General features: G+C 36.6%; 1 pseudogene; it reads left to right on the top strand.

Annotated features, from left to right (window-relative positions):
- Positions 1-6,271: 6,271 nt before the first annotated feature.
- The window catches only part of LOC122478791, a 38,839-nt pseudogene continuing 17,313 nt past the window's right edge, over positions 6,272-27,797 (top strand).

Below are 27,797 nucleotides of genomic sequence, written 5' to 3'. Positions count from 1 at the left end.
CCTATTTCTATATTAAGAAGACCATTTATAGAATTAATAGGTGCTGGATAACCCTTTACAATGAATAGATCCCCGATAGTCAGTTCAGGATACATCTACACACAAGGCAGTTTTCAATGGCCATCTTTTTATTGCCATGGGGATGGAGAATAGTTTTATTTTAACCTCCCTCTGATGAAAAACAGGGTAGATTTTGTATGTACTTACCATAAACCTTTCCTCCATCTTGCCTTACCCTTAGTTATCACAAGGATTCTAGTAATAAGCACGCCTTATTAAAGGTAACCATCTAAGTAGCAAATTGTTCTCTTCTTTCCATATATATAAGGTGGTCATTAGGATATCCAAAAAGGAATGCTATTACTATTACTGATACTATAATCTTAACACAAAGCTGTGTTATGGGACTACATCATATAACATCAAGTCCAGACACAGTTATTATACCCATATTTAGAGCTTGCTTTTCTGGGGCCATCGTCTCAAGTGGTTGGCCTCTGCCATCATTTTCCAGCTATCTCTACTGCAGTATACAGTGCGTCGCAGAGATTGAGTACTACCCGAAATAAACATTGCTCACACATTTCCCCTCCTCTATTCCATTTACAGTCCTCATTCTTAATAACTCCTGAGTATTTCTTCCCATTTCTACTGCGTCAATTTTTTTTCTAATTAAAAACCTTTTTACAGAGCAGTTTCAGAGCAAGATTGGGTCATAGCAAAATTGAATGGGAAGAGTTCTCATATCTCTTGTCCCTAGATACCCACAACCTCCCTCACTATGGACATTCTATAACCACAGTGGGACACTGATTATGATTGATGAACCTACATTGGCACATTATCATCACCCAAACTCCACAGTTTATGTTAGGGTTCACTCAGGTTTTAAAATTAAATGGATTTTGACAAATGTGTAAGGACATTTATCTACCATTACGGTATCATACACAAGTTCCACTGGCCCAAAAATCCTGTGCTCTGCTTTTTAGTCCCTCTCCCTTAATCCCTGGCAAACACTAATCTTTTTACTGCCTCCAGGTTTGCTTTTTCTTTTCACTCGGGATATGTAACGCCCGTTTTAACAGATCTCCACCTCTCCTATCAAATCTTCCCTCCTGTTACAAGTTTTCCATAAAGAAGGTTGATCTGATGTACAAGTTGATCATACCACTGTCATATTTAAATGACTTCTCATTGCCTCCAGTCCCCATTAGCAGATCTATAGCTTTTGTATCTGGCCCCTGATTACCTTCCTTCATTTCACACAATTTACCAGCTTGCCTATTCTATTCCTGCAATACTAAAGTACTTATAGTTTACAGAATAAGCTGTATTCTATCTCATCGATATATACTTAGACATGTCTCTCCCATTACCTGGATATGTTGAACATGTTCAAGTCTTGATATAGTACCTTCCTCTCAAAGTGAAGATAACCTAACACTAACCTCTTATGTAGCATTCTGCATTAGGTCTTCATCATGGTAGAAAACCCTCAATTTTCACTCAGGGTTAAAAATAGCTGCTTTCCAGCTGGCCTTCTACATTAGGTAATGAAGTCCTTGAAAGCAGGATTTGTACTTTGCTATTTAACTACCTTCTTGACGTTCATTATTTCTGTACATGCACATTTTTCTTTGGTCTCAGTGAAATTCAAAGCAGTACTCAAACTGTGGGAATAATTTACCTACAGGATGGATGGAAACAGTCAAATCCCCTTATATCTAAACACCGTTAGGTTTTGTACTTAAATAAAAATGTTCTAGACTAGAACATGATTTCCTTCCAGGAAGTCAGATCTTAGAAAACAATGGGAGCTTTTCAATAAATAGAGATATAGGTAATTGTTTTACATTGTATCTTAACATGTGAAAAAAATCCTATAATGATATCAGCCAGGTTGAGGGTAGGACTTCATGTCCTTTAAATTCTATGGTTCCTTACAGAAACAAATGCCACAACTACAGAATGAATGGATGTAACTTGTAAAAAGATGAATACATTAAACAAGTAAACGTTTGGTAAGAGAAGTGCAAATATCTAAATAGCTAAGTTCCTTAATAGGGATGCCTGAAAGCTCTGTCAACCCTTCTCACTCATACTGAAAGCTACTTAGTTGAATTGGAATACTTTACAGCAATTGAGTACCCCCCCCCCCCCAAGAAATCAGAGACATAATTATTCCAATTTTCCCAGTGAAGAGAGCTAGGAAGTTGATTGACCTATCCTTTTTCATCATCAAGAGTCAGGTCCTCCCTATCCTACTTCTTTCTCCCCACTCCTCATTTCCTTTCCCATTTAGGTTTCTTCTATAACAAGTTTAACAAATACCCGTAGATAGGTGTCCATTTGTATTGTTTTATATAAATGATCTTGAATCTGTCATTCCTTTCCCTAGTTTGTACGAAGATTTTTCGTCAAGCTCAATGTGTCTTTTTACGTATCAAATTGCTGAAGAGGATTTCATAGAATTCTGTGTAACACTTTCATGTCCTGAAAGACCACTTCATTCCAATTCTTCATTGCTATAAATTGTGCTGTCTTTACATTCTTTCCGATGTGGATTGCTGGGTTATAGGGAATGCAGTCCCTCACTTCCATTAAGCAATAGCAGACTACAATCTGGAATGGCTACTTGGTTCATATGCCTGTCAGAAGGAAATGAAGATTCCTATTTCCCCACATGCTTGACAATGTTTTGTAAACACCATTCTTAGCACATGCTTAAAAATTTTAACATTCTGTGGCATACATCTATTGCAACCTCACTCCTCAGATCTTTCTGGTCTACTTCGATTGTACCTCTTTCACACCCTTGCATTTTAACATCTAATGTATCACATAATTTTCTCTTCGTTTGCCAAATATACACACAATCTTCCTTAGGATTGAAACTACATATTATGGATTTTTTTTTTTTACCCACACCACTTAACGATACATTAAGAAGTTCTATCATCTTTTCTCTTCATGTAATTGCTCACCAGCTTTGAAATAAGTTATCAGGAATTCAGTTTTATCCTAATGGTTGCACAGAGAAATAAAATTTTTTTCCCCGACTTTAAAATACTGCAGACCATCTTCCTTTAAACTCATGATCTTTCCGTCAAACTTACTCCTTCCCATCCATTGTCGTGATTTAGAAGTCACACATACACAGTGTGCTTTATGTCCTTGGAGGGAATAATATTGTGTTCAAAGATTTCCATGCATTTTTTATGTTTTGATATTCACTTCCCTCTCTAATCTTTATCTAATCTTGTGAGGACCTAGGTTAAAAATAATGGCAATGTGTGGGTTCTTACCCTTTTTGGTCATTCTTAAAATAGTGAGTGTGTAATAACATGCATTCTTCTTTTCCAAAGTAACTATAGAAACAAGATTAGTGTACAATGAGCTTTAGAATGGAGATTGTAGAAACAAAAAGATTTCCCGCATCAGGAAGGACACTTAACTTTTTACTCCCTCCAGTGAGGTAGGAAGGTAGCTTTTATCTACAAGATACATAGACAATTTTTAATTATGTAAAAATGTTTTAAACCCAATCAGAATAGCAAACTTGATTGTACTGGCTGGTATCAAACCCCCCTACGTTAGCAGTAACTTCAGGTTAGTGGTTATAAAGTGGGAGGTTTTTTTTTTTTTTTTAATTTTTTTTTTACATTTATTTTTGAGAAACAGAGTGAGACAAAGCGTGAATGGGGGAGGGGCAGAGAGAGTAGGAGACACAGAATCTGAAGCAGGCTCCAGGCTCTGAGCAAGCGGTCAGCACAGAGCCTGATGCGGGGCTCGAACCCACGAACTGTGAGATCATGACCTGAGCCGAAGTCGGACACTCAACCGACTGAGCCACCCAGGCACCCCTAAAGTGGGAGGTTTTAAGAAACAGAAGTTTAATATTGAAGTGATGAATTACCTTTCCAAAAGCAGTTGCTAGAAAGCACCATAATTTGTCACAATTTGAATCAGTAGCTAATTGGTCCCAAAATAAGAATAGTTATAAAGCTCAGCCCTAGGCCTTCAGGCTGCCTTGCCATTGATTTATACCAAACATTTGCTTTGCTATAGAATGATTTTATCCAGAGGAGATTCCACTATAAGCTTTTACTAACAGTTGATTCTCATTAACCGGAAAACATTCAGAATACTGGCTTATTTTTTGCTAATGACCAAGGTGTAGGTTTAGGTATGTGATCAAGAACTGAAAGCAGTTCGTGTGCTAGTGCGTCACACCCAAGCCACCTCTCCTTCCAGGTAAGCATAGAGCTGGTCAGAAGTAGACGCACCCAGGAGGACACAAGGGAAAAACATCTGTCAAAGTGAATGCAAGCGTAACCATGTGGCTCTACTACCCTATGAACATGCCTTGTTCAGGCAACACTTCAAGCAAGAAAGCATACCTAGAAATGTGGAGGAGGAGGTAGATATTAAGTAAAAGGCAGAAAACAAATACTGTCAGCAACCACAGGTAACCACTATTATTTTAGTGTCTTTATATCCACAAAGAGGAAGGCAGACCAATAGGTACGTAAGTGGACACCATTCTCATTTTGATGTGGAAGATATAGCTTTGCCTTGTTTTTAGTTTCAACATATCAGCATTTAAAGATAGTTGTAGTAGAAGTGTTTTATTTTGTAGATTTCATCTGATTTAAATAGCAGCCTATTATTGGAAGTTTAATGTTTCTAATGTTTTAATGCTGTGATGAAAAGTTTAGGGATAGGTTTTTAGACATTTGCGACTATTCCTTAGAATATCACAGCAATGAGGGGCACCTGGGGGCTCAGTCAGTTAAGCATCCCACTTCGGCTCAGGTCAGGACCTCATGGTTTGTGGGTTCGAGCCCTGCTCCAGGCTCTGTGCTGACAGCTCGGAGCCTGCTTCGGATTCTGTGTTTTCCTCTCTCTGCCCTTCCCCTGCTCCTGCTCTCTCAAAAATAAACATTAAAAAATTGTTTTAAAAAAAAATCACAGCAATGAAGTTACTAGGAAAACTAGTTACATTTTTAAATATTTAATATAGACAAGATTTTGACCAACAGTCTGCTTTTAAACTTGAAACACTCTGGCAACCGGTGTAAGTAAATAATGATCAACTGAAAATAGGTGTATTCAGTGTTGACGTGAGGACTGAGGCACAGAATAGTAGCTCTTTCCTTAGTGACAGAGCAAGGAACTGGTGGAGCCAAGGTGAAGACTGAACCACATTTGTTTTTACTGTACATATAAAATACTACAAACATACACATCTACATGTACGTAGGTATGTTATATACATAACTATGAATAGGTTTTATATATAATTCATATCCCATTATATAGATTGCCCTCCATGCACACACCACAGACATTTTACTACAAATGGTGTAACCTAAAAACATTCTGATCTTTTGGCTTAGTACTTTTAGAGGGAGTTCCAGATCAATATTTGCATTTTTGTTGACAAACGCATATTATATCCCCATGTAAAAATTGTAGTTTTTTCCCCCATGCTCTTAATGAATATTTAAACCACTTCCAGTCTTGCTATTTCAAACAACAGTACAATTCTTTTTTTATGGACATGCATGGCATTGAAGATTTTAAAGCATTAAAAAAATTTAAGCATTATATGGTTTTACTCAGTCATGTTTATAAGGAAATATAGATGCACAGTTTTAAAAGTTAAATAAGCATTGGGCCCTTGAGTAGCTCAGTTGGTTAAGTGTCTAACTCTTGTTTTTGGCTCAGGTCATGACCTTGGGTGGTTGGGAGAGTGAGCCCCACCTCGGCTCCATGCTGACCATGAAGCCTACTTGGGATTATCTCTCTCCTCGCCCCTCCCTGCTTGTGCTCTCAAAATAAAAACAAAAGTTAAATACACATAAGCAGTCCCTATCTTACCACAACTTTACTCCAAATTTTCAGTACTCAGACTACTATAATCTCTTATGGAAGTAAATATATCAAGTATCCCTATCTCCCATTAATATGTTTATACCACTCACACTATTACTTGATTTCTTACCCTGGTAAATGAAGCTTTAAGTCTCTGGCCCTTCATGCTCACCACAGCACACACCCTCCCCACTCCTTAAGCACGTGCACATATACATGCCTCTGTTCTTAATCTTCTAATAGTTCACAATATTTTGTTAATATTCCAATTGTAACAGCTAAGATGTTTAGGTTGGAAAGGTTTTCTTGGACTTCTTTATCAGCTCAGTTGTCATGGTAATTTACCACTAATGGTCCTGATTTCTGAAGGAAGTCTGGAACATCCTTCTCCATGTTGGCATATGTCAGTTCTTCCCTTGAGGGTCTTATCTTCCATTCTGATCTGGATGCTTGCACTGGAGGCCTCCTGCCTGCTTTCACCCTGCAGAACCTGTCTTGCTCCTGGTTTGGATCCCATGATTCTCTCCGGGCACCCTCGCCTCAAGTAGTAAACTGAGAAACAGTAATCTGGAGGTACTCTGGTGTATTTGTATTTTTGAAAATGTCATTTTACTGTCTTAAATTTTCATTAATTCGGTTTTGTAGATAAATTCTCTTTCTCTTCAAAGTACCTTCACAGGGTCTTTAAGCTTCCACTGTGTCACTTCATAATCGGTGCCTCTCTGGTTCTCAATTCTTTGGGCAGTTTTTAAAAAAAAAAAAAAAAAAAAAAAAAAAAAGACCTTGCTCCATTGTTCCCCTGTTCTCAGGTTTTTACAGTTTGTGTACTTTGGTGTGGAGTCTTCCTTCCTGGTTTTACTGTGGCCTGGTGAGCACTCTCAATGCAAAATGGAGTATCCTTCAGTTCAAGGTTTTTATATTATGTCCCATAATTTCACGTGTTTTAATTCTTAGTGTGGTATAAACTTTAGTGATTATTTTTCCTCTTTGCTCCATTTTTTTTAAATTGGTCTTTGATTTTGTTAATTATTTTGAGAGAGAGAACAAGTAGGGGAGGTGTGGAGGGAGAGAGACAATCTTAAGTAGGCTCCCTACTCAGGACAGAGCCTAATGTGAGGCCTCAATCCCATGACCATGAAATCATGACCTGAGCTGAAATCAAGAATCAGAAGCTCATCTGGCTGAGCCACTCAGTCACCCCAATTTATCTTTTAGTGTTCTGAGCATTATCAAAGTCCTATTTTCTAAGCAAGTACCTCAATTCATTCTTACATTCCCCCTTTCCCTATTTTCAATATTCAATCTTTTTGCATATGTAAACACTTTTCTATTTCAAGAGTATCAACAAAGTAATGTAAGCAACAGTAGAAAAGGATTTTCAATTTCCATTTATTCCCAATGACTCAACCTGTTTATCATCTCAAACTGAATCATCTGTTGATAGTTTACTTTCAAAATACGAAAGTCTAAGGAGGAATAACTTTAGGGGGGAAATTAAGAATTTGGTTTGTCCCAATTTAAGATGGCATCCTGAGAAACCTAGTACCTCTCTTTGTAAGCATGTCTGTTAGAACTGAGAGTGAAACCAGGCAGCCCACTGTAGCTGTATCACATCATACAGGTGCAGAGCTAACTGGAGCTAATGTCAGATATCCCAGTTGTATCAAGAAGGTAGTTGAGAACACTTAGGATCTATTCTCTTAGCAAATTTTAAAGTACACTTTACTGTAGTCACCATGCTGTACATTACATCTCTAAAACTTAGAGCGGAGAGAGTTTCTATCCCCTGACCAACATCTTCCCCATTTCCTCCACCACCGCCAGCCCCTGGAAACCACCTTTTTGTTTCTCTAAGTTCGATTGTTTTAGATTCTACATAAGTGTTCTCAATATTTATCTTTCATGTGTCTGTTATATTTCACCTAGATAATGCAGTCCAAATGCATCTATTATCACAAATAGGATTTCTTTTTTAAGGCTAATATTCCGTTGTGGACACAGAACAATTTCTTCACCCATTTAGCCACTGACATTTAGGTTGTTTCCATATATTGCATATTTTGAATAATGCTGCAATATAGAGGGGAATACAGCTATTTGAGATATGGATTTCAATTCCTTTGATCATAAGGCAGTTCTATTTAATTTTTTGAGCAAACTCCAGTTTTCCATAACAGCTGTCAAAATTTACATTCCCAATAAAGTGTTCAAGGGTTCCCTTTTCTCCACATCCTTGCCAACCTAAGTATTCTCACCACACAAATAGTAACTATGTGGTAAAGGGTAGGTTAGTTTGTACTAATCACTAAAGGTATACTTACGTTAAAAACCACCACATTGTATACCTTAAATCTACACAATGTTTTTTCGTTTGCATCTCAATGCTGGAAAAACTAAAACTAAAAAAAAATGTGGTTGAGATCCAAGTGCATCACAATTTCTCCTAATTGTCCTTAGAAGTGGAAGTTAAGATGAAAACCATCAGAATTATTAAGTATTGACCTTATGTTGACGTTTTGGAACCATGAATCCAGATACAGAAGTCAACAGAGGAGATGTGCTTTTTATTTTCTCTCATCTTATGAATTCTGTCAGAACATGAGAGGCTCTGCAGCTTTTATTGATCTTTCCGTAGACCTGACCCTGAGAGACAACCAATACCTAAGTTGTTTGGTGTCAACAGAGACACGAAAATGATGCCAATAAAAACCTTAAAACCACCATGGTGTTCGAGGTTAATAGCAACAATCTCCTGGAAGCCAGATAAATTTGAGAGGCCAAAACGTTTTAACTTGTACCTTCATGATTTGATAATTTTAGATAGTCTTGATATAAACATGCCACCCATACATGCACATATAGAATGTATATGTACATATATGTATACATTTCTCTATTTTGAGGGCTGGCAAAAATCAAAAAAATTATTTTTATGCCTTTCTGGTTTTTTAAGACTTAAAGATGGGATCATTGGTGACCATTTTAAGTTTTTGTAGGAACATTTTATTATCAAGTATTTTAAAGTTATTTGCACAGTCCTCCCAAAAGTTATTGATCTTTTAATAATTGTAATGTATCAGGTTAATTCATTCACTTAAATGTGCGTATGAACCCACTATGATTGCTCTGGTTGTGTAGTCTCCATTGAAACTTTATTTTACATTTTATGGCCATATTAGGCAATCACCCGTTTTTAAAGTTTTAAAGACACAAACTATTGTGCCCACACTTCATAGCACACCTTTGTGACCCATCCAGTTTTAAACTGATGACCAGATAGGCTCATAAGGAAAACCTTAGCTTAAAATTGTACACTGTTCCTCTTTAGCCAAATATCCTTGTTAGTTCCTACATAATTTAACTCAAATGACTTGTTTAATGTGCAGGTTTTATAAATTAATCAGCAAAATGGTATCCCTTCACTCATTTATTACAGTTGAATATGATTTCAAGGTTTCTGGCAGACATTTGTCAAAAACTGACATCTGAGAAATAATACAGTCAACCTTGTTTCTACAGATCAGTTTTATCCAGTGTTAACAGCAACAATTTAAAGATTTAGGCAACCAGCCAGCCCTAGCCTGACTGAATCAGAGATGCAGGGATCAAATACTAGAAGTATCACTTTTTTATAATCATTTCATGTAATTCTTATGCATATTAAATTTTGGAAGTTCCTGCCTTGGGTAATCCAAATTCTGTCCTTAGATCAAATTAGATGACAAAGCTGCACACTGGGATTGCTGTCTTTAGCCTTCGTGTACTTCTGCTGTACTGATACAGATAATTGACTAGGTATCATCTGTTTCTGTTGACGGGGGATAGAAACATAGCCTTATAAAACACACTCTTATAATTAACCTGGGGGATATTATGGATAGATAGCATTGGTTCCTTATGTGGTTCCTGAGAAAATATTTCTCTTAAGTTCCCATAAGATTTAAGAGGGCTTGCATAACTTGTCTACACATTTTAGATTTGATGTATATTTAATCATTTATTCCGCAAAAAATTTTTTCTAAATATATATGGCAGCAAGGCGGTAAGTCAGGTGAAATTTAAGATACTTCTAACTGTTTCAAGCTAAAATAACTGGTCCTATCCTGCCTTTTCCCCTGTACTACCTGCAGCCACACTGCAGGTAAACAAAGGGGTTCTGATGCAGGATAGAAATTCTGGGATTTATTTTTTATACTGAGGGAAAGCAAACTTGTAGAAGGCCACATTCTGTTTAGCGCTACAATCAAACAGTAAGCATTATTTTGGAAACTAGGATGAGACATTTTATCTCAACAGTAGTCTGTGGTACCCTCCCTTTCCAAGACAGCTTACATAGACAAACCCGGATCACAGTGGTACTTTTCTTTCACTTTCACCATTGTTGGTGTGGTTACTTAAGAGGTTTGATTTTCAAGAACATACAGATCAAATCTGGCCATTTTTTTTTTAATCTGTAAATATCTACATGCACATCAGGCAATATGCACACTCTTGCGCATGTGCATAATCACGCGTAAGTGGTTTCTAGGCTTCTTTTGCAAAACTCTTATTCTTTGTGAGAAGATAAGTCCTAATCATGTGTGAGGACTCTAGGGCTTGAAAGCACATGCATGTGTGCACACACATGCACCGAATTTTCACATTTGAAACTCCGGTAATCTTAAGAGGAATTTTGAGTTTTCCACAGTTTCTCAAAAATTACATTATGGGTGTATAATCTGTTTCAGCTAATTACAACTTCTGAGTTTCTCTGCATACTTCAGAGTCTATAAATGCTGACCTCTTCATTTCTTAATCTACGATTTTCCACCTTATGAGATTTTTCACTGTTTTTCTTTAGATTTAAAAGGCAATTGTGATGTTTATTTAACATCTTGAAACAAAGCTTGACCATGACCACTCCATGGAAACCGTGTTAGGAAAGACATTTCTTCAGTTGTTGTGTGTTGGTGTTTGTTCTTCATATATACGTACACAGAAGTTTTTTTTTTTTTTCCCCAACAGCAAGCTAATCATGAGAGCTTTAAAATTTTAGTAAGGGACAAGGTCTCATGAGATTACCAAAGATACCCTCAGATGATCGTACTTGTCCTTTTCTGAGACACATAATCAAAAAAATTAAGCCTCAAGATTCACATAGCTGTAAGAGCTATAACATAAGTATTGGTTCTCTGTAGACCCTTTGTTAAATATTGACACTCTAGAAAAATAGAAAACAAAGCTCTTACAGAGTACGTCTGGAATGTTTGCCTTATGTTGGAAAATACTTCTAGCTTTATGAGTTTAGATTCTCTAAGGTATTATTTGGAATTCTTTCAAATGACACACAACTTGTAAGGTTGGTAGCATTTCATATTATAAAACTGCAATAGTATAGAATATAAACATGTACATGTTGCAGACTTGACAATGAGTCAGTTTGCTTCTGCTTAGATCAAGTGATATGGACACAATATTCTAGGTTAGATCATGTATTAGTTTAGAGATTGTAATAGATTCTAAAGTCCTTCTAAAAGACTTTGCTCTGTCTTTGTGGACTCAACAATGGCCACAAGCCCCTGCATGATACTTGGACTACTTAATTTCGGATTATTCCATTTCAAATAACGAGAGTAATTATTGCCAGTGTAAAGAAAACTCCACTCATTTACTCAGGGTTCCTTCTACCAGTTACTGAGCATCTTTAATATGCCATATGTGGAGCTGGTTGCTGAGTAACAAACAATCCCTGCTGTGTTAAAGCAGCCTGAAGTCTAGGATGTTATGGTTAGGACTTCTATCAACTTCCCAAGTATTCATTATCCCTGCTTAATAACAGTTGATTTTATCCAAGACATCATCTTCGAGTAAAATATCGTATTTCTTATTGCTGTTTGTAGCTATGAATACCAGTTTGATTGCACAGATGTCACAGGTTCAGGAACCCAGAGAATGTCTTTGAGATGACGACTTGACCAGGAAGGTATCTTTTCACCCTTGCTATTCCTTACATGGAGATAGATTAAGCATCCATCCTATTACCTTCAGGATGAAAGCCATGTTCTAACAATTGAACAGATAGGGTCTAGTGATTTGGGGATATTTTGCACAAGCAGTAGACTATTGGACTTCTTTTAAGTGACAAAATAAGATCTTTATTTGTGTAAGACACCATAGCATGTTTTCGTGAGTTTTATTTCTTCACACTATTGTAGTTTCCTTTCCTTTCTGTAGGCAACTACCAGGAAAGCAACTGCTTCATCAGCAGCTTGACAAAAATGACCAAGTTTGGGGAAGAAACCATTTAATCATTCTCAGGTCCTGAGCAACAGTTGATCTAGTCACCTCTGCTCTCCCAGAAGATGGTAAAGCACTCATCTGGTCCCAAAGCATTCCTGTCTTTCCTGGGAAGCCCTGTAACTGTTTGGCTAAGACTAGGCTCCTGGCAAGTAACACTAATACTTGAGGACAGAGGAGCTCTTCATGCATAGGTAGGTTTTATTCCCATCTTTTGTAGGAAATTTGCCACACATTTATAAAAACTCTGTACCTTTTGACTGTATGTTAAAAAAAAAAAAAGACATGGATAAAGAAAAAAAAAAACCCTTGTATATAATCAGTGGGAATGTAAATTGGCATAGCTATTATGGTCAGCATGGAGGGGTCTCAAAAAGCCAAAAATAGAACCACTACATGATCCAGCAATTCCACTTCTGGGTATTTGAAGAAAATGAAAACACTAACTAGAAAACATATGCATCCCATGTTCATTGTAGTATTGAAAATAGCCAACATATGGAAACAGTCTGTCCAGTGATAGGTGACAAGAGAAAATGTATATATACAATAAACTATTCAACCTTAAGGAAATATTGCCATCTGTGACATGGATGGACATCAAAAGCATCATGCTAAGTAAAGTCGGTCAGACACATACCATATAATCTCATACATAGAATCTAAAAGGTAAAATCTCAGATCTAAAGAACAGATCATTGTTTGCAAGAGGCAAGGAGGATGGAGGGGGGAGAAATGGGTAAAGGGGTTAAAAGTACAAACTTCCAATTTATGAAGTCATAAAAATGTATTGCACGTATTGTTAACACTGTATTGCATATTTGAAAGTTGCTCAGAGTACATCTTAATTTGTCACAAGAAAAACATTTCGTAAATATGTATGTTGATGGATGTTCTGTCTATGCTTCGGCAGGTAAGCATTGGTAGAATAAGCCTTCTGGGCTTCTGAATGTTTTCCTAATTTTCAAACTGGAGTACTATTTCATTGCATTACTTTGCAAGTCAAAAAATGAAAAATAACCAAAGGTGAACTTCTGCACTCATTTAGCAGTTAGGTTTGGCAAGGTAATAGTCAAGTGGTATTGCAGGAAAAGACATTGCACCTTCATGTTCAACTACATGTGGGTGTATGGAACTACACAAATATGCTGGTTACCCCTGTAAAGCAATGGTTAAGTCTTTTATAAGCGTCTAAGCACAGTTTTCCTTAGTCATTGTTGTAGTGCTCTTATAAACATCTATTCCAAGTGTTAATTCTATACATGCATATATAGTATTCTGTTTTTAAGTTGCTCTTTGGTATGAATACCATGATGTATCAGTGAATGGAAGTTATATAGATTAACGTAAATGGTCTTACTTCCACATGCATTGCATAAAGAGGTTTCTAAGAATGCTACTTGCTAACTCTCCAGAACAGTGTTGTATCAAGCATCCATTCTTCATTGAGGCACTGATCTCGTTGTTGTTGTTTTAACCATGCTTAAAAGTAGTGCCAGCCATGTTCTCGGTTGCTCATGTTGTTAAATCCCATGCTATGCTACTGGGTCAGTTTTCTTTTACATGTTAGTACTGTTTAAAAAGTGCTATCTGTAGAAATTCGCTAAAATTTCTATACTTGTACTTGAGACCATAACCATTACCATTGCTGTGGCTCCCATTGCTCCTGGAGTAAGTGCTGCCAGGGTTGTTACAACTAGCTCAGTTATGTTTTAATTTCCCCCCTGTATTTGTTCATGATACTATTTGTCCCAATTAGGAGGAATACACTTAAAAATAACTTTTTAGTCTATTAAACTTCAAACACACTATAACACATCAATGAAGTTCAAGGAAAGAGACCATCAAGAATTTTTGTTTTCCAGAAAGTAACTAACTTCGGTTTCCTTCTAGGAGCTCCTATTCATATTGACCTGCAATCTCAAGCAGACATGAATCTTCTGGAAAACAAGAAATGAGGATGAAGTTCTCTGGAAAAACTCCTTCAGTTTTTTGCTTCAAGTTTTTGTGTATATGTTTGAGTTTTGTTTATAGGCCCCCTTCCCTCTTTTTACCATAGTAGTATAGTAGAAGAACTTAAGAATCAAAAGCACAATGAGGTACCAGCTCACCCCTCCCAGAATGTCTAAAATTAACACCACAAGAAACACGTTAGTGAGGATGCTGAGAGAGGAACCTTCCTTCACTGTTGGCAGGAATGAAAACTGGTACAGCTATTATGGAAAACAGGATGGAGGTTTCTCAAAAAATTAAGAATAGAACTACCCCATGACCCAGAAATTGAACTAGGTATTTATCCAAAGGATACAAAAATGCTTATTCAAAGGAGCACATGCACCCCAGTGTTTACAGCAGTGCTATCAACAATAGCCAAATTATGGAAAGAGCCCAAATGTCCATTGACTGATGAAGAGGTGGTGTGTGTGGTGCGCGCGCACACACACACACACACACACACACACACACACACACACACACACAATGAAATACTACTTGGCAAGATTTCATTCTTTTTGATTGCCATTTGCCAACAATGTGAATGGAACTAGAGCGTATTATGCTAAACAAAGTCAGAGGAAGACAAATGTCATGATTTCACTTATATGTGGAATTTAAACAACAGATGAACATAAGAAAAAGGAAAATAAGATTTAAAAAAGAGGGAGGAAAACCAGAGAGACTCAAATACAGAGAATAGCCTAAGGGTTACTGGAGAGGCGGTGGGTGGAAGGATAAGCCAAATGAGTGATGGGTACTGAAGGGCACTTGTTGGGATGAGTACTGGGTATTCCCATTTAAGTGATGAATCACTGGGTTCTACTTCTGAAACCAATACTACACTGATTATTAACTTACTTGAATAATATTTTAATAAATATTTTAATATATATGAATAATTACATTAAAAATAAAAAAGTCCTAGCTAATGTTTCAAAGGTAGATATGAAGTTTCCAGTAGATATATATTAGAGGAATTTTCATATGCATTAATTTATTGAAATTATACATAACTTCTATGTGGATCCATGAAGACCTACTACCCATTCTAGTATCTTGAAATTTGTTTACCTTGAATGGTTTTCTATCAGTAAATTATTTTTTTTTAACCAAACATATGATATTGACCTTAACTTTTTAAGAATTCTATTTGCTAAAATAGGGAATTTTGGTAGTTTCAGTCCACCTAAATGGGATGTAACTTGTAGCCTAAAACATTTTTTAATGAAGTAATGGATTAGAACAGTGATTCTCAATTGGGGCAATTTTTCTCACCAGGGGACATTTGGCAATATCTGAATGTGTTTATATTGCATAACTGTACACATAGGTGTATGTATGTGCTGACATCTAGTCCATAGAGACCAGGGAAGCTGCTAAATGTCAAGTGTACAGGTAAACTCTACAAAGTTGGTTCCAAATGTTGACAGTACTATCAGAGGTTGAGAAATACCATATAACTATTTGGATATTAAATGGAATTTAAGTTTTTAATTTATAATTTAAATATTGTCTTATAGAAAATTTACAACGTGTGTGTTGTGGCATGAAAAATATTCACTCAAGAGTACAGATCTAATTGTTTTAATGAATTCATACAGAAGTATAGCATAAGGATAAGTCATTTCAACAGGATACTCTAAAGACCAGACCTCTTTGACTTGGAAGTTGGTATTATGGAAAAAGGTGTTTCCCTCTAGTTAACACTGAAAAAAACCTCCCCGAAGACCACAAACAACAACAACAACAACAACAACAACAACAACCACCTTCAAAAGGTATTACGTATTTCTCTTTGTGGCCTAAGAATATGTTTTAGTTAAACATTTATTGACACACCATGGACTAAAATCTCAGTTTACAGAGCACAAACCCTAAAACGGATAAAATTTGAGAGGATTTAAAATCATCCAAGGGGTGCTGGGTGGCTCAGTTGGTTAAGCAGTGGACTTGAGATTTCAGCTCAGGTATGATCTCACGATTCAGTTCGTGGGATCAAGCCCTGTGTCAGGCTCTATGCTGATAGCACACAGCTTGTTTGAGATGGTCTCTCCTCCCTCTCTGCTCCTTCCCAGTTATATATGTGTCATGCTGCCTCCAAATAAGTAAATAAACTTAAAAAGTTACTTGGTATCATTTGTCAATAACCCTGACAGTAAGATAAAGTATCTGCTCAATCTTTCTTCAATGAACTTATAAACTGATTATTGCTTAAAGTGTTAAGTACAGGGAAAGAAAAGGGAAAATAAGGTTGCAAAACTAGTTTTCATGATTTTAAATTACTTTTGAGTTTAGATATTAATGATTCACAAGAGTCTTGAATTTCACACATCAAGTAAAAAATTTATAGGATGTATCTTCTGTCAAAAAGAACACAAAGATAATTGCTGTGGAACTGATGGATTGCCACCAAGTCACATGCATATTTATTTATAGCAAATGAATAGATTTCCAAGAACTTCTGGTATTAGTTGTTATCCACATCTTCCCAAAATTCAATCAAGAACTATTATGGCAGCCACATTATAGTAATTGTTTCTGTATTAACTATAGCATTTATATCTTCATCACAATTATATGGCCAGCTTCACAGCATTGTAAACGTTAGTATTTCAGAAGGAAAAAGATCTCCTAAATGTTAGCTGATAAGATGTAATCAAAAAGTACCCTCATGCTGTTAATTATGTCCTTTCTCTACAAACAATCATGATCCAAATGTGATGTTTTTGCCAAAGAATAAAAGTGAATTTTCTGGTGCCAGTATGAAACTCCATTAAGTATTTCTCTGAAGTGACTGGATTAACATGCTTCCTTCAATGGACAAAAGCAGTTACTTCTACACCATACCAGGATATTTTATTCTCTTGTTCTTTTTTCCTTTAGCATAAGAGTTTTGCATTGTAGTGTAACCGCCAGTTTCTGAATTTCCATTACTGGACCATGTTAGCAGAGTAAGCTATGTTTCAATGCTATTTGTCCAAGTAACCTAGTTGAAAAAAGTAAATTTCTATTGAGAATCAAGATTACAACCATATGTAGCCAACAGAAAGGGATCTCAGGAAGCAAAGTTTGAAACTATAAGGAAATGCTCCTTCCTCTTGGCATTATAATCTGCTTAACCAGTGGTTTTCATTTTGAAAGCAGGGGAATGCTTTATCAAATGCAATCTTTCTGAAGTTTCAGTGTATAAATTCAATGATCAAAGATGCTATGGTCGAAAGAGCGTTCCAGACATACACATCAATCTTCTCCAATCCTTTGTCATTCCCATAGCTATACAAAAGAGGTCTAGGAAAGTTTGAGAACTGGTGCAAGTGGAATTATCTTAAGAGTTTCTAAAGAAATACAAAGCTATATGGTACACCTAGAGAGTAGAGGTGATCTTTGTCCATTTCTTACATTTTAGTTTCTTCAACTGATATATCAAATTTTCAAATTTCTAGCAGACCACAATTAAGTTGCTGACAACATGTATATTTAGGATCACTATACTATACCTGTATTAGTCTTTATTAATACTCATAACTTTAGTCTGAATTGGAGTACATGCACCCTAGAAGGGTGTCACATGATCCATTTGGCTTCTTAATTTTAGGATTTCTATGTATTTTTAGAGAATTCTTTAAAACTTTGGTTTTACTATAGACATACATATATGTTCACATATGAATACACATAATGTATACATTTGGGGATACACTCAGTAGGAATTTCATCTGTGGATGTGAATGTTTATGCCAGAATTTCCAGTGCTAAATGTAAATGATACATGAAGGAACCTAAGCCTGTTTTTAATCTGATCTCTAATCTCCTGGATGAATTCCTTGCATGTCTGAACACATGCTACAATTTAAAACTTCTGTGGTTTCCCTAAAGCTGTTCGCTCAGCTTGATTTGTCTTCATGTCCATCTTTTCCTGCCAATTTTTCCTATCCAGTTTTCAAAGCTTACCTCAAACCATATGTAATTCCTATAAGGAAGTTGAAGTGGCCTCAGAACCATGGTAAAAACAAACATTTAGCCCAAAATCTTGTGCAAGTTACATTTGGCTGTAATTCGCCAAATGGATGGACTTTCAACAATTAGGACTGAAGAATAGCCAGGAAGTTTAGTGTGTGTGGCTTCTTGAACATCTCCTGTTCCTCACTAGACACTTTGTTGGCCATGGAATTCTGCCTTTCAGATGAGCTCCTGCCAACTTGAATAATGTGAGCGGGCACATACCAAGGCTTTTCATGCATTTCTGATCAAGACAAATCATCTAGACCTAATATTGAGTTCCAGGTTCAGTCTCTTACCACATCACCGGTAGTGATTCATGTTGAAGGTGAAAGTAAAACTAAGGATACATTATGAGCACACTATTCTTTTCCTGTTTTCTAGGCTTACACCAAATCCTCTAACACTCTTTTTAAGCTGGAAATCCTTCGGATATTGTGTACACTTTGTCAACGTAGTCCTATACATGAAATCAAGTAGAAAATTGTCTGCATCTAATATAAAAGGTGATATTATGGAAAGAATTGCAGAATTTTAAACTCAAAAGTAGAAAAATAGAGAATATTTCATACTTTGAGGTTTTTCCCTTTACAGTACCTGTTCTATGTTATAGCAGCTAAAATCAAAAATGCTATTTTTAAGAGGAAAATTATCAAGTTGTTTTCACTAAAGATTTTATGATTGTAGATTTCAATATTGAATTGCTCACATTTCAGTGTTTACTAGAATATAGTCTCTACATAGTTACAGGCTTGATTTATTTGGTGTGACTTTTCTGGTCTTTCCTATTGTTAATGAATTACTGCCATTTTTGGGATAGATCTAACTTTGGCTTTTTAGAAACAAGGAAACCCCTCAAACCCTACACAGTAACATCATGCAAGAATGAAATAAAAAGCAAAATTTGGGGGGAAAATGGTGTAACTTTGAAAAACATTTGCTTAGTAAAAAGACTGAATTACAGAATAAGTTTGGAAGCTTTCAATTTCCATACAGTAATTCACCTTGTAAAGAAAGGTTGTGAAGTTGGGAGGAAATAGTTTGACATTCACAACTGGCATACTGTTTATATAGATTGTCAAGTGCTTAATTTATTCTCTTGAATAGGCATAAGTATATTCAATATTGTGCTTTATATTATCAGGTTTTATTCTAAACCTCGGGTGCAGAGACTGAGTCTTCAATCCATGTCACATCATCCAATATGATGTATAAAAGGGTTTCTCTTGCACCCCAATGCTACTTTATGCTCCCTCACAGGCATCTACTAAGCTTTTGAAGTCATATATAGTGTGTCTAATATAGGTCTTACATTTAGGCTATAAATCTTGTTCTATTTTTATATTTTATTCAATAATGTGTTTTTAAGGTGTATCCATATTTATTCATTCACAGCTGGTCTATTTCTTCTCATTATCCCATGATTAGAAATATGCATCTACCATATTCAGTCTCTAGTGATGGAAACAAGTGGGCCCAAGCTACCCAAGTGCCACTGCAGTGAAGATCCTTGCATGTGACCTTCGTGAGTTATTCTCTGCAGCCACAATAGAAGATAGCTGGGCCTCAAGATCTGCACATTTCTAATTTCACTAAATACTGACCGATTGCTCTGTAGAAAAGGTGATGCAATGGAAACTCCCAACAGATATTCCTCCAGATTATTTGCTGTTGACTTTTAAATTTTGTCCATTTTACAGTTTTAATATGGTAGTTTATGTGGTCTGACTTAGCATTTTCCTAAGTTTTAGTCTTTTGGATTTAGCTGCATATTGTCTATTAACTCCCTCCATTTTGGATTTCCTGCCTTTTTCTATGTGCAGCAATTTCTTCATATACTTCTAGACATTAAGGACTGTAGGATGTTGTAAACATCAGTCATTTCCATATACCTTATAAATATGTTGAGGTTCTCATAACAGGGATTCCCAATTTTCTTATAATGACATAACAATTTTACTCACATGGGGTGATATGTGACAGAATCCTAGCTGACTTATCTGTGTGATGCTCTTATCGTCTTTCTTCAAACATTTCATCATTGCTTGACATTAGCTCCTAGATGCCTCACAATCACAATGGTGTCCTTTAGCTCATAAAGTATCACATTGACTACCAGGAAAATTGTGTGCCGGGGGGGGGGGGGGGGGATCATAAAACCAAAGCATCTTTAAGTATTTCTCATTTTTTAGAAGAAATCAAAAAACCTAGATATGCTTAGTATAATCACTAGGGTGGCCTTCTAATGAGGAGGCCAAAAATCCACTAGTTTGAGGTCTTTCTGGAAACTACCACAGATTTATATGCACTTTTTAATCAATCTGTTAAGAACACATGTAAGTAATACATCTAAATGAAATTTTACTAGACTTTGTCATTCTTTTATTCTTGGGTAAATGCAATAAACTGTAAAGCTCAAATACATAATTAGGCAAGTACTTTTTCCTTTGTTATATGTTGAACCCGAGTCCTCACATAATCTGCTAATAAACTGAAATTAACTTTTTCCAGATGCCTGTAACATGTTATTTTAGTTAGAACATCTTAGTGTGCTAAAAACTAGGATTATAATAGGATTTATAGGTATAGCAGAAAAAAATTACTTAAAATCAGAAAGATGTAAAAATTTCTATTAAATACCTGATATTCAGTAAGTTGGAACGTTTCATTTCATAGTTTTCCACTGGTACTTAAAGTCAGAAACATGTATGTAGTTATTTGAATCATACCTAAATTTTCTTCAAAGACACTAGTTTTACAGAATTTTCTGCTTTGACCTCTACTTAGACATCCAATTTATGCTTATTAAACATTTAAGAAGTTGTTCATATGTCTAAAGTAGTACATTTAAATTAGAAATAGATTTGTTAGAGAAATCACAGAAAATCTAAAGGATTTTTTTTAATTACTTAGGAAGTTATAACTTGCCTTTTAAAGTAGGACAAAAAGTGATTTAAATAGGATGGGAGGCCTTGGGGTGTAGTGAAAATTTTAATTGCATATTTAATTAGAAATATGCTAGAAAGGTAGTGTTTAGTTTAGCTGAAGCTCATGGGCCTTGGAAAAACATTTCTTTCTAATATTTTCTTTTACCTTTTTAGAAATTAGATTGAGCTGAATAGAATTTTGTTGCTATTCATTATGAAGGGATTAGAACCTTTTATTTTCTTATGAAAAATAAGCTGACAGGTTTATTTTAAAGGCTTTTTCTTTTAATTATCCTTGAAACTTATTTAGTACCTGAACATTTGCTTGGCAGTTCAGGAAAGATTAAAATAGTACCTGGATGTGCAAAAATACAATGTCTTTTTCAGGTTTTCATCACTTAACACAGAGCTTCAATGTCCGGGTGATACTGCCATTAAGAGTTTAAAAGTATGAAACATAAATTAACTCAACTGTACTGCTTTATGTGAAGGAGCTGTATTAGCAAGGAATAAGATTCGTGTATGTTTATCACACTGTATATGACAAGTTTTAGTCCCATGATGTAATATGCTCAAGATAGCCTGTTTTCTGCACTGTTCAATACCACCTATTTAAATGGTGAACAGAAGCTAAAGTAGAGTCCACCTTGGACTGCAGAGTTTTACTGTCACAGTGTTTTCAATTTTGAGCAGAGGAAGTTGAAAGCCTGAAACTACTCAAGGGGCTCTAGACTGTACCCGGCTGTACATTCTTTTTGTCCTGAGACCTAATCATTTACTGAGGCACCTGTATCAACTTTTATCATGATGGTCTTTCATAAGGTGTTATCTTTTCTAATGCATTGCTCATTGTCATGAGATACTGATAGGCAACTGGGTGAATGAGAACATACACTTTCTTCCATCATTATTGGCATTCCTCTGTCTCCAGAAATAAATGTGCTCTTGGAGAGTAAACCAAGTTACATAGATCTAGGAAGCATCAGAAAGGAAATTTGAGAGGTAGAAGGCATAACTATGGTAAGAACTTAAAGAATCTGGCTCATTTTAATGGACTAAATAATGGGTTTCTGGGTTGAGAAGGCATTGGGGGGTGTTATATGTTGAGTGGCATGTTAGATTCCTATTTACCACCTTGAAACACCTGTTATCTCAATTTTGTAGGTCAAAAGTATGGTGTGTATGTGGGTCCTCTGCCTGGAGTCTCCCAAAGCTTAAAAAAAATACAAGTCAAGGTATTGGCTGGACTGTATTCTCCTCTAGAGCTAGGGGTTCTTTTCCAAGCTCACAGGGTTTTGACAGAATTCTATTCAAGTAGGTAGGAATAAAATTGCCTTCCTTGCCATGTCCCCCTGCCCCACTTCATTTTAAAAGACAACAATCATCTCCCTTTCACCCTTACACTTAGCCCAAATCTCTCACTTCAGAATGAGTCTTCACAAAGAACCCAGTCCCTTTTAAGAACTATTCTGATTAGGTCAGGCTCATATATGGCTTTGGCCTTCTTAAAGTCCATTGTGATGTAACATCCTAATTACAGGAATAAAACAATCCCTAGAGAGGATATAGGCCATGTAAAGCACTGGCAGCAATTTTGAAAGCCATTTTTAGCATTTGTTGTATGAATTTAGGGTCATTGTATGAAATTTTAAGGAGCTTTACTCTTTTAAATATTCATTTTGAGAGAGAGACAGACACAGAGACAGACAGACACACACAGAGACAGAGACAGACAGACACACACACACACACACACACACAGAGACAGAGACACACACACACAGAGACAGAGAGAGACAGAGAGAGACAGAGAGAGACAGAGAGAGACAGAGAGAGACAGAGAGAGACAGAGAGAGACAGAGAGAGACAGAGAGAGACAGAGAGAGACAGAGAGAGACAGAGAGAGACAGAGAGAGACAGAGAGAGACAGAGAGAGACAGAGAGAGACAGAGAGAGACAGAGAGAGACAGAGAGAGACAGAGACAGAAAGGATATCCTAAGTAGGCTCCATACTGTCTGCGCACAGCCAGATGTGAGATTTGATCTCATGAACCACGAGGTCATGACCTGAGCTGAAATCAAGAGTCAGACGCTCAACCGAATGAGCCACACAGGTGTCCCTAATGAACTATACTCATCCATATTCAGTGAAAGCACTTAAAATGCATGCATACATGTAAAGGGATGAGAAGGAACTCTTAAAAAGAATTTTAAAGTGTTTTCTACAGACCCATGAGCTTCAGCTAAACTCTGATACTATTTGACACTTAGTACCAAGTTATAATTTTCAATACATGGTACTTAATACAACCTAGGATCAGACTCTTGAAAATAAGTAATTTTAGCATAGGATAGCAGTCACACCATAAATCAGTAGGATAATGGGGACTGCATAATCATAACAGGACTCAATTCAAAACAAGCATGCAAGCTTGTACTGAACCTCTGGCATGTTTAAAACTCTAATACTGTAAAGATACAAAGATCCAAAGAGCCCAAGTCTTGACTAATTCATGATTTGACCAGAATAAACCATCTCTCTATAAAAGTCACAAGTGCCTAACTATGCAGTGTTCACTCTCAATGCAGTGTGGAAGTAGAAGAAAAATATTAAGGACTGAAATAATTTTGTTTCAGAGGCTCTAGATAACAAAGAGTGTGACCTGGGCTTTGAAGGATGACCAGGATATGAACACAGGCAGTGGAGGAAGGACAGTGTTAGGGATTTTAGTCTGAACCCAGACATATAAGTTTCCAAAACTGATTTGGACAGAGGGTGTATGTTGTGGACAAGTGCATTTGAAAAGAAGGAGTAGGGAGGATTTATTGGGTACTTTCAAGATCTTATGAGGCACTGTACACAGAGAAGAGCTAGAGAGTGACATGAGAAAACTGGTGTCTCAAAGATCATTTTGGGGTGATGTGTAGGTTACACAAGATTGTGGAAGTGCCAAAGGTAGGAAAACTAGAAGGTCTTTTCCGTAATGCAAGTTGAGAACTCTCTACTTCAGTGGTAAACTGTGGAACCAGAGGAGACTGAAACATCAACAAGACTTGCTCCAAAAAGAAACCATTGGAATTGGGACATCTGGTCTTTAGCCAAGTTGGAGCACGTTATCAGCATCTTCCTGGTTTTCAACCTGGTTGATTAGAAGATGGTCAGCACCTTAAAAAGACCTGACGAGCTCCATTATAATCCAGTTTTGAAGACAAAGAGCCTAGTTATAAGCAAGCATATTGACCCTGAGAGGATGGCTCTATGCTCAAATATACACTGTTTCAAACAGCACCAGAAATAGCCAAGTTCATGATTAAAAGTAAGATTTTTTTTTTAATTTTTTTTTCAACGTTTATTTATTTTTGGGACAGAGAGAGACAGAGCATGAACGGGGGAGGGGCAGAGAGAGAGGGAGACACAGAATCGGAAACAGGCTCCAGGCTCTGAGCCATCAGCCCAGAGCCCAATGTGGGGCTCGAACTCACGGACCACGAGATCGTGACCTGGCTGAAGTCGGACGCTTAACCAACTGCGCCACCCAGGCACCCCAAAAGTAAGATTTTTAAATAATTTGATGAGTAGAAGCCACAGGATGAAAGATTTCATGGTGAGATTAAGTGAAAGGAGATACCATTAAAGGTGGAAGGAAAGGGTTTTGTGGGGCTATTCTGCTACAGCAAGAAGCATCAAAATTGAGGAGAGTCAAGGTAACGGGCATATAGAAATCAAGAGATAAGACCTATAGGAGAGAAAGTTCATCATGAGATGCTGAGAGAATATGGGAAGATAAACCATTTGTTTCAGGTATTTAAGAAAATAGAAATTTTCATCTTCACTTAACATGTATTAGATTCTTGATATCTCCTACATATGTTCCAGATTGGGTCTGTAGATGTTCAAGGAACACACAAAATTTAACAATGATTTCTCAAAAAATCCTAGAAGTGTTAAGAGCTTGAGGTAGTAACATATACCACATGGCATTTTTTCAATTTACTACAACAAAACATCCCAACATTACAAGCATATTTACTAGACCTGTGTATGAACTTTGCTTATTCTAAGATCCTGGTCTTTTTTTTTTCTTTCTTTCTTAAGTGATAAAAAGTGATACCACACCAAACATGTAGAACAATGTTAGGTTTTTAGTGACCATGAAGCAGTAAATAAAAATTTTTATTCTTCTGTATGTTTACAATTTTATTGGAGTACCATAAGTTACATACTTCAGGAAGTGCAAAGATCATTTTTAAAGGAACTAAATGCAAAGACCAACTAAGGTCACAACAACAGAATTTTTTTTTTTTTTTGAGAGAGAGCACACACATGCACACACACACAAGGGGGCGAGGGGGAGAGACACACAGAATCTGAAGCAGTCTCCAGGCTGAGCTGTCAGCACAGAGCCCAGTATGGGATTCAGACTCTCAAACTGAGATCATGACCTGAGCCGAAGTCAGACACTCAAGCAGCAGAGCTGAGCAACCCAGGTGCCCCAAACAGCAAAATCTCAAGGCTATTCAAACACGCATGTAAAATTTGTCCTAAGTCTGTGTGCAAATCTCTAGGCCTTGTAGTTCTAGTAATGATTAATAGAAGTTACGGAGCAAACAGAAGTTGTGACTTACTGTTCCAAGTCCTCTGCATGTATTTTAATTGAATCCTTGCAGTTACATTAGGAAGCTATAATTATTGGCAATTTTACAGATAAGGAAATCGAGGCAGGTCACTCCAGTTCACAAAGTAGAGGAGTCAAGATTTTAGGATTTTGTTCTAACTGATTAGTATTAGCTGAAGTACATTAGATATCTTTGTTTTCAAGAAGACTGCCACTTTTGGGGTTCACAGAATACTCAGGATGAATCTGTAAATACTACTCAGAAATTAGGATAAGTTTTATTACAATAATTCAGTCCTTCCTTTCACCAGTCCCAGGGGGAAGGAGTGGGATTACCTAGTCCAGCCTTGACGAGGGATAGAACTGACCATTGCTCCTTTTCTGCTCTTAGGCTTCCCCCAGCCTCTATCCCCAAAGGCCAAGACCTAGGGGATTATCAAGGTCTGAGGAAGATCTGTCTACCTCAAAGTAGGATAGCTACAGAAATTCTACTACGGAGGAGCTGGCCTTCCAAGCCGTACTACACATGCACGCGGGCACGCACACACACTCACACATCACCTTTTTCCATTTCTCAAAGTAGCCATCCATCCTGAGGGAAACTTACACTTGCTAAAAACAACTTTTGCACACAAAGCCTAAATATGGGGGCTTTACCTTCAGACAAAAGTTTTCACTTTAAAGCAAAGGGAGGAGAAAAGCATAGAAAATGGTCTATTCTAGCTCTGGCAGTTTATATTGGAGTTTTCGTTGTCACATGTAATATCAACTGTCAACTGGATCAGCTTTTCTAAAATAGAATCAGATGTGCTTTTTCCTAAAAATTTAAAAGCCATATTGTTACCATTTTCCCTGAGGTTATCATAGATCAAATAGAGAAATGAAAGTCAAAATAAACTTCATTTCTATTATCGCCTAGCATTGTAAGGAATGTATATATAGGCTGGAATACCAGGGAAAAAGCCTGTAAAATTCCGAAAATAGAGTAACTGATGACAAATGATGGCTGTCTGAAAAAAAAAAAATCCTATGATGTTGACTGTTCTCACTTTTATAGTTTACCATTGATAAGTTTTTTCCCCTCCCTATTCTCTTTCAATTCTAATTCAAACTAAAAGAATAGCTATTTTCATTTCAAGGTTTAGAGCATCAAAAACATCCAGTTTTATTTGAAACAAGATGGTTTTATATTCAAAATCTGTAATTTAGGCTTCCAACAGACTCCAGGCAATACACATGCTATTCTTTGCTCTGAACTCTCTGCCCCAAATTTGGCTTTAGAAAATTAAGTTTTCCAGTGATGTAGACAGCCACAATGAACTTTAAAGTAGTACTTTTTTCAGGCAACTCTGAGTGCCTAAGAGAAAAATCAGAACCCTACTTCTATCCACTCAATGGGTTTCCAAAAAAAAAAAGTGTCAGATATGGTGTCATTCTAAATCTAAGCCATTACAGCCCTTCTAATAGGCTTTTGTCCTTTGACCCATTCCAGTCAGTTATGCAGTGAAAAACATTACCAGTACGATCTCGGAGATGCCAATCTAAGAAACCTACTGCTAAATTGTTCTTATTCTTATAGGCTTTTAAGTATAGATCAAAGCCTGTGGCCATTCTCACTTCCAAAACTACACACTGAGTTCATATTTCGCATAACATGGAGACTTCCTTCAGGCAATTATTAAGGGAGTCCGTATCCTGAATAATGACAAATGCTACATTTCCAGAACTGGAATCACTATTTTTACAGAGAAAGTTAAAATACGTCATGGGATAGTATTAAACGGTATTCTGTAAAAGCCATTTGGATGTTTCTGTGGGAAGGATAAGGACTATTGTCTGAATTTGTTCACTATATTCCTTCAATGAACATGTTAGTGTTTCTAAAACCAAAGTGTTATTAGAGAAAGTCAAAATAGGTTATGATTTAGCAGAGTTACTATTGGAGAATTTAACGTTATGTATTGTAGAAGAAATTTTATCAAGCAGTTTGCAAATATAAGCAGCTATAATTTGGACTAAGGTCCTTTACCTTGGTTTTCAAAATTGCAATGCTACTATGATGGTCGCAGTCGTCACACAACAGTTGTGCTGATAAAATCTG

Source organism: Prionailurus bengalensis, chromosome A1, assembly GCF_016509475.1.
Source record: "Prionailurus bengalensis isolate Pbe53 chromosome A1, Fcat_Pben_1.1_paternal_pri, whole genome shotgun sequence".
Lineage (NCBI taxonomy): Eukaryota > Metazoa > Chordata > Mammalia > Carnivora > Felidae > Prionailurus > Prionailurus bengalensis.
This window is presented reverse-complemented; position numbering and strand designations above follow the sequence as displayed.